This window comes from Equus quagga, chromosome 10 (genome assembly GCF_021613505.1).
Source record: "Equus quagga isolate Etosha38 chromosome 10, UCLA_HA_Equagga_1.0, whole genome shotgun sequence".
Classification (NCBI taxonomy): Eukaryota; Metazoa; Chordata; class Mammalia; order Perissodactyla; family Equidae; genus Equus; species Equus quagga.
In genome coordinates, this window is record NC_060276.1 from 9,197,839 (window position 1) to 9,213,466 (window position 15,628).

Here is a 15,628-nt window from a genome sequence, read left to right on the forward strand (position 1 = left end):
TAATGGAGAGAATCATTAACTTTGGGCCTTTCCTTTTCTTCCTTTGTACCTTTTGTTATTGTAAAAAGCCAGACAATACAAAGCCAAACCAAAATGCACAGTATCATCTTACAACCAAGGAAAACTAAGCAAGCTGTTGACCCTATGTTTGGAAGTGAGTCCATTTTGGGGTGGTAGACTGCTGCTTTTGTACACATCTACATGTTTGATGGCTTAGGAATGGAGCCAGTGTAAAGTATTTGGCCCATTGCTACTCCTGCCGACAGCTGGTTTTTAGGGCTTGGCATTGTTTTGCTGTATACTTTCACAGGAATATGACACAAGGTCTTACATTCAAGTAAAAAAGGAATAAAAGTTAATGAGCCGTTCAGCTTGGTATTGGGGAAATTCATTTATAAATTGATGTACTGAAAATGTCGCTCCACAGTAAGGAACAGCCTGGTATCAATTAAATGCATCACAGGAGGAACACATCCCAACCAGTATTCCACTTCTCAGTTTCTTTTGTTTGTCGCAAAAAATGTGTTAATTTCTGTTAATCACCTGGTTTCACTGCTGTTGTAATTTAACTTTTCTCTGCTTCAGTTCATGAAGCAACTTTGTTTCTTTATTTTCTTTCTTAATGAAGGACCGATTGCATACATCTTCCCTTAGAAGTCTGACAAGGAGAATGCAATTCAGCTTTTTCTCCTACAGTCTATAAAAACAAATAAGACAAAGGCAGATGCTGGGATAAATTTGTAAATATAAAAAAAAAAAACGTTTACTGTCTGCTTCGTTCACCTGCTCCTCCACCCTAACTCTCTCCCTGCCTCATGTTCAATAAAAGCCAGCATCAGCTATTCACATGTTCTCCACAAGGAGGCTATGTTTAACTTTTGTATGCACTGAAATAGCTTTAGCAAACAGTGTTTGGGCATCATACAATATTGCCAGTGTATACTGCATGATTATGCTTCATTCTCACCACTGCCACACATACACACTCACACACACAGACATTTTCCAAAACAGCCTAGGCTTTGTGTCCAAAACACCAAAACGACTTTTTAAAATTTTTTCTCAATTAACCAATTTAAGAAAACACCACTTACTTGACTAAATAATAGAGGACTGGTCCCTCAGATATAATGGATCCAGAAGTCTCTGTGGCAGATGTGAACGTTGAATAGAAATTGAGCAAGTCCCAATAGAATTAGAGCTGAGTTTTCAGCAGGGTCATGACTCCTTCATGAAGTAACTGTTCTTTCATAAAAAGGTCCTGGCGTGTTACAGAGGTTTTGTGGAGATTGAAAGTCTGACCAAGGAACATTATGTAACTATGCAATTCAATCTACCCTCCACAAACTAGAGACTATCCAAGTTCCAAGTGATAAAATTGAGCCCAGCCATAAACAATTTACCATCAGGTGGAAGTATGATTTATAGGACCAGTCTTGAGCAGATCCAGAAGTCAAAAGTAAGTTGTAGGCACACATAACTTATATTCCCAATGTGACTATTCCTGCCATAAAGTTACAACTCCCTCAACCCATATATATGGCCTGTTAGGTACTTTCTGATGGCTAGTAGACTACAAGGGGAATGTTTATGGCTGTTACAGATAGAACCACACCATGCTGACACCAGCAAAGGGTAGACTGTGGTGGTGTTACACCCTCACTCAGGAGTGGCCCTGAAAGACATAGCTAAAGGAAATCTTCCCAATGTGCATAACTTCAAGCAGTACTTCCAGGTGTCCAGTTTCCCTAGGAGAGAAAGTTGGAAATATGGATTCATGGCCATTGCTGGATGCTCAAGAATTTGGAAAGAATAAGAGTGGACGATAGATGACAAGGATTTCTGCAGAAGAGGAATGTAAATAGACCTCTCAGAATGGGCACAGGAGTTGAAGATGAAATCTCTGTCTCATGTAAAGACTCACCAAAGGTTATTCAGTGCAGAGGAGTCTCAATAATCAGATGGACAAAATGGCCCATTCTGTCAATGTTGAGAACATCCCTAACCATCTCCTCTTTGCACAATGTATTCATGAACAAAGAGAACATAATGCCTAAGATTAAGGTAATTCATGGGCTTTATCACATGGACTTTCCCCAGCCAACGTAATCTGGTTACTCCAACTTCTGAGGACCCAAACTGCCAACAACAGAGCCCAATATTGTGTATCTTTCCTGGTACTGCAAACCAGGCAGCTGCATGGAGCAAGATTAATATTGATGGATTCCTCCCATCATTGTAGGGCTGTGATATTTACATTGGAATGGACTATTCTGGATTTGCATATGGTAACCCTGCCTGTCTGTAAGTTTACAAATTACTTTAATGTCCAATGATGCTATCCAAAACAATGGCTAAATTTATTCCTAAAAAAGGTGAAACATAGACTGTTGCCTATGGAATTCACTGGCTTATAACACAGAAGCAGCTGCTCTGATAAACTGGACAAATGAAGACCCAATTAAGGAAATAGAAGGGGGATGATTTTTGGAGTTTAGGGTGCTATCCTACAGAATATTGTATAAGCTTTGAATCCAAAACAGATTTATAGTGTTGTTTCTCCCATGCCAGAACACATGGGTTCTGGAATCATGGGGCAGAGCGAGAAAGAAAGGAAACATGGTTCATTGTATTAATCTACACCAAATCACAGACCGTGGCTAACGTCTCCTCTGGTCAAATGATCAGGAACTTGGGACAAACAAGGTTTGAGAACACCTGACGAGATTTGGGGAAGAGATGTGGATATAGTCATTTCGGAAGATGCCCAGAATATGAGAATATTTGCAGCTCATGTGAATCTCCCAAAAAGACCTCAATTGTGGGGAAGGCTCTCCTATGAACTATTTCAAACATAAAAAGGTGTCTATAAAAATATAATAAAAACCTGTGTACCCACTACTAAGATTAAGAAATAAAACATTACCAATATTATTTAAGGTGCCTGGGTAACCTTTCATGACCTCATCATCCTTACTCTTTATACCCCCTTCCTAGATGTAACCATAACCCTAAATTTATTTTTTCTCTTCCCATCCATGCCTTCATAAGTTTATTACACATGTACCTATCAACAAAAATATATAATGCTGATTTTCATATTTTTACATTTTATATACATGGGAGCATACTATCTGGATCTTTCTACAACCTAGTTGCTTTATTTTTTTGCTCAAGATTAGGAAAATCATCTATATTTAATTATCAGTAATGTATAGTAGTCCAGTGAGTGAATTTATTATGGAGATAGTTACCCATTTCCCTTTGAGTATCATATAAGTTGTTTCTAAGTTTGTTTTTGTTATTATAAATAATTCAGTAATTTTTGTAACTGTATTCTTGTACATTTACTTTATCTTGGGTTTTCTGTGTGAGCAATAATATTGTTTGAACAAAACACTCATTTATGAACTCTGATTTCTACTTTACATAATGTCTTACATAGTCCATTATAAATACACACACATATATGCAGACATGCATATATGTGTATGCGTACGTATATATATAGTGTGTTTGTGATAAACTTCTTAGGTTAAAGTCTATGATGGGTGTTGTTTCTTTTGAGACTTGTTCTGAACCTTGAAGTCAGCAGGTGGGCAGTCAGGAAGAACACATGGGAAGTGAAGGGTGAAGAGAGCAAGAAAAACTGGAACCTTCAATGATGAACTAGAACTCCTAAAGACAGACTGGAAACCATAACTGCCTTCAAGCCTCCAATTTACCTGATGGGAGTGTCCCGCAGGAGAAGCTGGTGCCTTGAATCATTGAGTTGTTTCAAATACCTGGACCAGGAGTCCGACAAGCAGAAAGAGTAGATCCAGCAGGTGCTGGAGGAGCTGTAGGCCCAGTTGCTACTATGTGTAAACAGGTGAGCCAGTAGACAAGCTTCACATATAAGCCAGAACAATGCCTTTTGCCCTGCTTCAGCCTTCTGAACACAAAGAGAACATGGCTTATTTTGCATTTCTGCCTTACGAATCACATGCAAGATGTTTCTTACAGCCCATAGTAACTGGGATCTATGCAGGGAGGGAAATTATGGCAAAAAGTTCCATTTTTAGTATTTCAACAAAATATAAATCTACTAGATTAATCATATTCTATATTCCCTTCTCTTCGTCTCCATTCCTCTCACTATTGAGATGGACTTACTGGTGGTAATTATCTTTACAAATTACTCCATAAGTTCAAGTATACTGTGGAAGGCTCATGAGAGTACTAGGGATGGAAGGAAAGTCTCCAGAGAGCCTGACTTTAAAATGGAATAAATAATTTGGGAGGATTTACGTCTTCTCTTAGAGAGGGGATGAATGTGCTTCTGGTTGTATGATGAAGAGTTGCATAATGTTGAGGAAGATGTTATTTTGGGGAGATTAGCAAAAGGAGCAGTAAAAGGGGTAGACTATGTTGGACATTATCATCTGGAGACAGTACAAAGTAAAAGAGAAAATCTTCTTTCTGGGAAATTTTCTCATTGTCAGTAGATTCAGTGGAAGGAAATTTCCTCATGCCTGACTCCTACTGTATAGAACAAAGAGGAAAGACCCTATGCCTACTTATAAATCATTCCTGGGACTCTGAAACTTCAGTAAATATCATAAAGATGGAGCAAACAATTGGAAATCAGATTCATAGTAATAAAACAATGATGGTCACACACTAAATAAAAAGAACAGTGGAAATTTAAATACTTTAAGTGAATAATAATGAGGACTCTACAAGTAATATCCAATTATCATCCATTATTAGTAACAAATTTTTCAGGAATTTTTCTCCTTTCTGGAGAAACCGACTGATCTTCCATTCAAATATTCAGTTTATTTTAATTTTATTTACTCAAATAATTTTATATATATATAAAATTTGCTGAAATGGATGAAGGGAAGAACTACATGGTGATAGTATTTATCGGATCATCTGAACCCTGACAGTTGCTAGAGTTGAGATGCTAGAGTTGAGAGCATGATTTACTTCTTGGTAGGCTGCTTGATTATCAGCACTAACAGTTCCCTGGCTAGTTAGAATATCAGAGGGCACTGGTAACCATTTAAATGTAATGGCATCAAATCTGAAATTGCAATGGGAAAGGCATCTGGGCTGTCCAACCTCTTAATGACTAGCCCTGAAATATCAGAGACAGCAAAGATTTTTAGATGTTCCTACAGAAGAAGACAAAATTGAATTAATTTCAGGTAGAAGCATCTTGCTTCTAAAAAGAGTGAGACAGAAAAATACAAGGTAATGATTTTAAAGTATATGGAAAGTCAACATCACATTGCTTTCTGAATACTGATTTCTACTATGTGTAAAATGTAATGAGGAGCTCCAAATTCCCCCCTCTTGCCTCCAATAGCCAATTATGGAGAGTAAATAACCTATATAATAACACTGGATAAATATTACCAGAATATATTACATAACTTGCTATCAACTTAAGAAAAGGCAGCTTAAGAAAAGGCACGCTATAGGCAGAAGAAAAAGTTATTTCTCCTTCTTAGGTAGGTGAGTTGTGGTTATCAATTGATAAATAAATATAGTGTTGGTCTGAAAACAGTCATACTATCAATAATAGCTACTGCATGTCAACCACCAACTTTGTGTCAGCCAGGGTGTCAGGTCCATTATATATACTATCATTAATCCTTACAACCTCTGTGCAGGAGATAGTTATTTTCCCTTACTCATAAATAACTACATTAAGGCTCAGAGAGGTCAATTTTCTTCCCAAATGTCACAGAGATAATTATTGGTAGATCTAGTAATTAAACATTCTCGGTCTGACTCAAAAATTTTACTCTTAACCATTACATCATGCTGCTGACACTGTTCCCCCACAACCCATTTCACATGGAGCAACACCACTAAAGTAAAGCCAGTCTCTTCTCTGAATGAATGGACCATTTTATGAAGAATTTAGAATTGGGAAATTCCATTGTATGTAAATATCTCAAAATAAACTTCCAGAGAATGCTTTGATTCAGCCAATTTCCCCATGAATACTTAAAGAATTTGGAGTTATCCTTCAAGTTTCTCCATCTTGTAGGAATCAGAAAGGAATCAAATCAAATCTATACATCTATATTTTTAAGATTAAGAAAAAACTTAGATGTGTGAAATCATGAGAAATTAATAGATGTTTCAATTTAAGAATAGTATTAGAATGAATAGCGGGGTACTTGAATATGGAAAGTTTGCAGTAGATAATGTGTCTCTCAGATCGTCATCACTTTTAATATTAGCAGGAGAATATATTATAGGCATGGCATAAATCAGAGCCCATGATGCCAAGTTTTTACATTACGGTATGGGATTTGAGCAGCCCGAAGCTAAAGATATGTCAGCTGTCTTCACCATCGAAAACTAGGATGAGACTACAGAGACAAAGTTGAATGTACATTACTTTGTGCATTTTAGGCTGTCAGGAGAATTATGACATGGAGTTTCATTGACTTAGGGGACAAAGGACTGCCGGCCGTCTTGTAGTATATATGCCAACGATTGTGACGTAATTCAGGTTGTGTGTGCTTTTTAGTTTTCAGCAACTTTGGCTACACTCCTACATTGAATTGTCAGAGTGTTGATCAGCTCCTTATGTTAATAGAACAGTTCTCTCTTTCTCTCTCTTGGTCTCTGGACTGCATTTAGATTTCTTCAGATTAAACCAGTTATGAATTTAGGACAAAGAGAGACTTTGGAAATTAGTATGACTTACAAACAGCATACACTTAAGAGACAGAAGATTTAACAAAATTCATATCAAATACTTCTCTTTTCTCCTCAAATGAAATCTCCACTTGCTCAATGCCCAGGTATTAAACTTGATTCTCTTTTTTCAAATCATTCTCTGAGCATAGAATTTATAATCTGGTAATCTCAAGCAAATAATCGTTTTCCAGAAAAAAGAATGGAAGACAAGGAAGTAGAAAGAACATATTCTATTTTCCAGTTACTTAAATTAAAGAAATCATAATATTACGATATTCATAATGGATATGTAAAAGTTTTTGTAATTAAGGTAGTTTCGTTGCTGAGATCGTGCTGGTGAAAAAAGAAATTGGGCTGACTCCTATAAAACTGATGGTTTCCTAAACCTCGAAATTGTATCTACTTAGCATACTTCTTGCTCTAGAGAGGTTATAGATGAGATGCTTTGCTCAGTAAATTTTTTTGAATAGCTTGTGATTATTGGTATGTGAAAATCTATCATTAAAATAGTCATGAATAAAAAAAATATTATGTTGAATGTTATGAGGAGTCCCAGTTTCAAAATAAGAAACTAAATGAAGTTCTGTAACACTTCTAAGCAACCATATTTCCACAGCTCTAACAAGCACATTTAAAAAATATACATCCTTTGCTATAACATTAATTTGTAACAAAAGCTCCGTGAAGTCTAAGCTTTTTAATAAAGAACTTCAGGGATGTTAGATCAAACAACTAGGTCTTTATTAAATAGGCATGCCATTATTTTCTTAATTTCCTATTACTTCCTTTCCCCACGATATTGAATACTCTATTTGCATATTCAGTGAACATATTGGCATTTTCTTTATGGTTTGTAACTTTCATGGTAAAGGTAATCCAATAAAACTTGACAATCAGCAGCCAAGTTTTAGTAGGAAGATACAAAATCATGGAATTATTATTACTCCTTTTTCATCTCCTACTGTTGCACAGCATTGCCAGGATGCTTTATATAACATGAAAATCTCTACCATGTCACTCTCGTAGTTAAAATCTTAACTAATTTATTAATCAGCTTTTGCTAAGCTCCTACTATATGTGGGATACCATAAGGTGCTAGGGGAACTCGCGATCTAGTCAGGGAGACAAATGAGTTGATTACAATGTACTCTAAATAAATGCTCTACCAAATTAGTACTCTAAATAAGATGGCAAAGGATACTACATGAACATTTTGAAGGGCCTCCTAAAGCAAGGCTCTGCATTTCCTGTAGAATAAAGTCCAAATTCCATAATGTGGCTTGAAGAGCTATCACAGTCTGCCCTGGCCCCTTTCTGCCTCTGGAGCTGCATTGCTTCACATGTTATGCTCCAGCAACACCAGACGGTTTTGATTGCCCCTCCCATAGCTTGCTGTTTCCCATTTTTCCTCATTTTATCCCATCTGCTTAGAATATTCCACCCTATCTTATCTGCCTGGTAAACACCTACACTAACATAACTGTCAAGACTTACTTCAGTGGTAGCTCCATGGTGCCTTCATGATTTTCCTCACCTTCTACCACCTTGTGCCCCATGCTGAACCTTATACTACTTCTGTGATAGCACCCAGCGTGCTTTTGATACCTGTATTTACAAGACCGACTGCCTCACTAGACTATTAGTTGAATGAGATTAGGAAAGGGGAGGGTACTCAGTTTTGCATGCTCAGGGTCTAGAATACCATCAGATGAGTTAATATTAAGGAAGAATTTTCCTGTGACTATATTACTGTCATATCCATTATCCCATCAACAACTCTCTGAGGCAGGTGGCTAGAATCCCTCTGCTTCCATTTTACAGGTAAGAAACTGATGTTCAAGACAGGTCAAGTGACTTGCTTAAGTTTACACAACAAGTAAGTGGACAAATCAGTTCTAGAACCCGTTTCTGTCTGGTTCTTATTTCAGTGTTCTGGCTGCCATATCATACTGACGTCTATCAAATAAATGAATACAGTTCCTCCATACCACCACATCTCTTTTCACAGCAGACCATTCAATTCTGTGACAAAATGATAGGACAAATAAGTAAAGCAGCTAATCATCCCAAATTCATTCCTCCAGGACAGAGAACTATTTCCTAGGAAACCAAACCTTGGCAATTTTCTCAAAAATCAAAAAGAACAAATAGATGGCATGCTTAGTTAGCAGAAGCTATTCAGTAAGGAAGCTGAATATATTCATTAAGGTATTTTAAAAAGCCTTCTATTTAACCACCACATAGAAAAGCTTGAATATTATACAATGCTAAAACTTGGTATTCTCAGTTGTGAGACCCTCATATTAAAAGAAAAAAAGGCTTAAGTAGAAAATAATAAAAATGGTGAATTTTAATAATGCTCCGATGACTCTAATTCAAAAGTACTGTTTTCTAAGTAAATGATCAATTTAACCATTAACTAAAAATAAAGTTTGCCTATTCTTTTATTCTCCTTTTTAAAAAATCCATCACATAGTAATGAACTCAGCCTGTATCACTATATCTCTGTAGTGGTAGAAGAGAAAAAGAAAATGCAATCATTCATTAAAAAAAAAAAAACAAGCAGGTTCTGATTCTCCCTATGGCATCTTCTCTCCCACACACACATACACTACAAGCACACAACACACACTCACACATCTGATTTTGATGTGTGGGATATTAAAGAGAAGTTGCCTGTGACATATTTGCTTAAGCTGTGTATAATACAAGGGACACCTAAAAGGGAATGCGAGTGCTCTTGTGTGACTTGTAGAGAATCAAGTTCCTTTATAAGGCACAGCTTGTGGAGGGAGAATTCACATGAAAGCGCAGGCTTTAGTGCTTGTAACTTAGCCCAGCTGTTCTGGCTTGTAGCCAATTTACTCTTTGAATTGTTTTGTTCTTATTAAACCTCTGGAATTTTATGGTTTATTGATGTCACCTTGGACAATTTTGAATTGTTAGAGATGAAAATTTGAAGCTGACCATAAGATTTTGTGCCATATTTGGTTAAACCATTGAACTATTAAATCTAAAGCTCTTTTCTGTTGGGCATGGGAAGAAATTACCCTTACAGTCTCTTAAGATGTTGGGGGTCATCTGCTTTTCTGAATAACACCTCAACTTCTTGCCCCCAAACCCTAAATATTCATGTAGCCCCACAAGGTGATTAGGAATCAGGTACTGCCACTTTCCTTAGTACTGCCACATGGGGCTTTCCCAGCCCTCACAGATGCTAACTCGGATGAATGTGTAAGCACTTCATTTAATGAAGGATCAGGTAAGCATCCCAAAGCAGAGCCAAATATTGGGACCAGAAGTTGAACTTCATATAACTCTTTCCCTTGTACTGTACTCTTACCCTGCCTCCTGTTCAAGGTTGGTAAGGGGCCAGGGAGGACAGAGGATTCATGCTACCACATATGAAACAAAGTCCTGAGAACCTAATATTAGTCTATATACAGATTCTCAATAAGAAAGTAGCAGCTAAAGCGTTAATTTCAAGATTGAGTCCCCTCTGGGCCAATGGCTGGATATTTCAAAATCAAAAATTCCATACAAGTAGATATGGAGGCAGTAATGATAGAATCCAGTGTTATTCATCTTGTAAAATTACAAGAAGTCCTCATATTAATCAGAGCTTCTGATGCCTAAGTGCTGTCACCTCTTTCATTTTGCAGCATGTAAAAATATAGCCAAGTAGCTGATACTCTCTTTCCTTTATAGCCTTCTGCTTTCTTAGTTGTGAATTAAGCTGATTTGACATTTCATATCTGCCAGCAGCCAGCTATTTGTCTTGATCTGTTGCCTAAAAGTGTATCGCTGCCTTGCTTTCAGTCCACCCTGAAGATCCCCTCAGCTTTACAAAATTATGAGGGGGACAGTTCTGACTGGTTGTCCTTAGCATGTGAACTGTCATCAGAATAATGCTTGCAAGTGTCCATTGGATCAAGGCTCTGCCAGCAATTCTAATCTAAACTTTGTTTTCTGGACTTTGTAAGAGGAAATTGGGATAATAAAGCTTTGACTTTGGAGAGAACAGGTTAGAGCAGTGACTCAAGTTCATGTAACCAATATTTCCCCACTGACCCTAGAATAAGATACATACATCTACATGTGACTTTCAAGTCCCTCCTTGATCTGATCTCAACCATCTTTTCCTGTTTTCAGCCCCACAGTGCCTGGAGCATTGTAGATCACATTCTGTACCTTGCTGTCATAGTGATTTTCTTTGAAAAATAAATTGACTCATATCACTTCTTTACTGAGAGCGTTTCAATGATTTCCCATTCCCCTCACAATAAGTGCCAAATCCCAAACATGGCTCAGAAAATCACACATGATCTGACACCTGCCCAGTTCTCTAATACCTGCTGCACAAGCCTTTCAATTCCTTTGACATGCCACAGTCTTCCCCATGTCATAACCTTCACATATTCCTATATTTTGCTTGGGACACTTTCCTAACTTACACACTGTAACTCTAATTTTCTCATTCTTATAGTCTCCCATTAAATACGCCTTGCTCAAAGAGAACTTCTCTGACCACCTACCTAATATAAATCCATTCCCCAATATTCTGCACCATAACATCCAACATAATAATTGTGATGATGTTCTTGTGTGAATATCTGATTGTTGTTTGTTTTCTGCACTGTATCATAAGCCCTCTGAGGGCAGAGCTTCTACAGTATCACCAGGGCTAATGAGCAAAGTCTAGCACATAGTAGGTATTCAATAATATTTGATGAATGAATGAATAAATAAGAATACAGAATAAATAAGAATTCAGCACAAATACAGATATTCTAAAAGAATGAATGAAACCTACACTCTTGCCAAACAAAATTCACCCTGTATTTTTCCACCAAGGCAACTTTTCTCTTGCTACATTTTCTCCTTGAAATTCCCTCTTTCCAAATCTCCATCTGTTGATAACTAATAGTTTTTATTTTCTCAGCACCTATCTCAAATGTCAATGCATGAATTCTACCTGGTTCCCCAACCAGAACTGATTTCCTCTCCATATGCTCCCTGTACTTATAGTATTATATTTTTGCATCTTCCTTAGGGAAGTTATTTATCATATTCTACCACAGACCATGCTCAAAAGTCTGCACATTTTTCCCTTCTAGACTTTATGCCCCTGGGGAACTTGAATCAGCATCATTAATGCTTATTTCATACTACATATAGTAAATGCAGGGAAGGAGACTATGGAAGATAATGAAAGCTATCTCCTCAATATCCGTTCACCCCCTTCTAATCTAATGGAATTTGTGGTTAGGCGCATGGCACCAAGAAAAAGACTACATTTTCTAGCCTCTTTTGTAGCTGCATTCAGCCATATGACGATGTTCTGATCAATGGGATGTAAGGTGAAGTTGCCACTTCTGGGTTGTGTCATTGAAGGGAAAGGGTGTACATTTGCTTACTTATTTTCCTTTTGTTTGACAGAACACAAGTAAGGAGTCAATTTAGAGCTATCTGAATCAGGCAGAGAGAGACGACACCCCAGGAAAGACAAAACAGGAAGATAGAAGGAATTCAGGGTCTGACCCCATAGAACATCATGCAAGCATAACAACTCAGCATTTCATGGAGCAGATCCATGCTCCCAATTCAGACTTTGACATGGGAGAAAGAAATTATAGGAGAAAGAAACTTCTGTCTAGTTTCAGCCACTGCTATGTTTATATTTCAATTACACACAGCTGGCTAGGTATCCTCACTAATACAATGTTATTGGCAGCTTTCTAGTTTATATACTTTTCAAAGGAATAAATAACTTGCCATGAACTACTTGAACAGTATTTTCACTAGATGCTACAATAAGCAGGATTGCTACCATCTTGCATGCCCTTAAATGCCTTAGCTGTCTTTTGGTCAGACATCTGATTTATGTTGTTATGCACTCAAAAATAATCGTAATTTTGCAAATAAGTATTTTACATCAGGCCAGTCTGCCACTTTTTAAAATATGCAAAATCATTCAGTATTTGTGGACAGGCCTTGCCTTGCTATGTTTTCACAGTGAATTATTTAACTACTTACTTTTGAACCTAGTTTGCAAAAAAAAATGACTTCGGTTTTGTCTATGAAATAGAATGAGGAGATGTAACTTGGAACCCTTCTTTAAAGTTTCTAGCTTGGAATTTATGTTAAAGAGGATGCAATACTGCCCACAAATTTATAAAGGAAATGTGTTTTAACCAAACATGGGTGTGCATTGCAAACTAAAAATATCAACATAATTCATTTTTAGAAACAAGTGATCAAGGATCTAGGCAGGCATGGTATAAACAATAACGTCACCTGTCACCTCAGTGTAGTTATTAATAGTAACCTCTTTCCCCCTCAAGAGTGTCCACGTTTGGATAATAAATATTTTGTTCATCCTAGCACCTCCCAAGGCTCATAGCTATAACTCAAAGATGTCAAGTTGGAATGAAATGAGTTTCATTTAGTAGTAGAATCTAAAGAGCCTGTGAGAGCAGGAACAGAGGAAAGCAATTGGGGCTAACAATGAGCAATTCAGACCAGGGAAAGAAGTGTGGGTCTCTTGAGTGGAAACAAATACCTCCCCATCCGGTGAGGTGTGCCTATTGAAACTAAGGAATAAGAATGGGTGTTGGGACCTCCTATTGCCAGAACGCATGGTGAGATGCTAGGAATATGACTTATCTTGGTGCCCGTTAGTTCATAGAACTTAGTTCTCAAGTTCATGGATGGAAACAAGGATTTAGTTCATTATCTCCTTAATTTAATTTTCAAAGAATTACATCAATCTAACATCAAATACTGTGCACTGGTGTAAATCTTATCCAGGGTCCTCTAGTAATTTTAAACTAACGCTACCACTATCACTATTATGTAATAGTGCGTGCGGAGAGTTAAAAACAAATGGTATATGATAGCCCTAAATGAGAAGTACAGATCCTTCTACCTTGGCCTTCCCTTTGTGCTAAAAGTTAAAATGTAGGTAAATACACACACACACACACACACACACACACACACACACTTTTGGGGGTTACAACCAGCATTCTAAACCATAGGCTTAGAAATCTTTTTATTGACATAGGAATTTTAGACAATTGTTGTCTTGCTTGTAAGATGAGATATTTAGCTTGATTGTGCTAACTTCTACTTCCTGTCTTCCTTCTCCCCGAATGTTATTGATTATATTATTATATTCTTTTGTAGGTTTCATTTATATATTTATATGATATGTTTAAGCATCTATCCCTTGTTCTAACAAATTTACTTTTTAAAACATTTTTTATTGTAAAATAAAACAAACATTTGAAGGGTACATTGAAAAAAATGTATAGTTTAATGAAAGTAAATATCCATGGGTCTACCACTAAGAGAAAATAGAGGAACAGTGTGAACAACCCAGAAGCTCCCACATGCTGCTTCCCAGTCACAACCCCCTACCTCCTCCATAAATGTTAACATACCCCTAACTTTTATGTAGATAAGTTCTTTGCTTTTCTTCATATTTTTACCACTTGCAAACTTAAAGTCTGTAAGTTTGTCTCACCAATTTTGTATTTTATACAAATGGAATCATGTCTTATGATTTAATTTGTGTTTGACTTCTTTAACCAATATTACACTTACACCACTGCTGCTGTGTTCATTCATTTTCATCACTGCATATTATTCTGTTGTAATATATACATATACACACAATTCATCCATTTTGATGTTGATAAGTATTTAGGTTATTTATATATCTAGCACATTTCATATTCACTGGCCATTTAGTATGTCCTCTTTTGTGATGTGCCTCTTCAAGTTTCTTGCACATTATAGAACCGGATTGACAGTCATTTTCACGTTGATTTTGAGGAGTTTCTATTCTACGTAAAAACCCTTTGTCAATTATATGTATTCAAAATATCTTCCACTCCGTGGCTTAACTTTTCATCTTAATGGTGTTTCTCTCTATCTTTATCTCTATATATGCCTTTTGCCCTTAGGTCTACAATTGACCTGGATTCTATTTTTGCATATGTATATGGGGTGAAGTGAAGGTCAAATTTCATTTTTTCTTCATATGATTATCTAATTTTCTCAGTTGAGGTACAGTCTTTTTCTTCCTGCTTTGAAGTGTCATCTTCACCATAAACTAAGTGTTCAAAAGTATAATGGGTCTTTTCCTGGATTCTCTATTTCATTTCAGAAGTCCATTTATCTCTCCTTACTCTAATAGCACATTCTCTTAATTACTGTCACCTTATAAATAAGTTTTGATATCTAGTAAAACAAGTTCTCTCACCTTGTTCATTAAGATCATCTTAGTTATGTCTGTACCTTGGTATTTCCACATACATTTTAGGGGCAGATTGTTGAGTTCAACAAAGTTAAAGTTTTATTGGACTTATGTTAAATCTATAGATCAACTTGTAGGAAACTGATATCTTCACATAATTGAGTGTTTTAATCCGTAAATGTAGTATACCCCTCTGTGATGGTTAATTTTATGTGTCAACTTGACTGGGTGAAGGGATGCCCGGATAGCTGGTAAAATATTATTTCCGGGTGTGTCTGTGAGTGTTTCGGGAATAGGTTACCATTTGAATCAGTAGACTAAGTAAAGAGATCCGCCCTCACCAATGTGAGCTGGCAGCATCCAATCCATTGAGGGCCCAGATAGGACAGGACAAATTCTCTATTCTTCTTGAGCAGAGATTTCATCATCTTCTCCCCTTGGAGTACCTGGTTCTCAGGCCTTCAGACTCCAGGACATAGACCAGTGCGGCCCACCCACTCCAACTCTCTGCCCTGTTGTCAGCCTTTGGACTCAATTGAATTACACCACTGGCTTTCCTGATTCTCCAGCTTGCAGACAGAAGATTGTGGGACTTCTCAACTTCCATAACCACGTGAGTCAATTTCTATAACAAATTTCCTTTTATGTATATATATA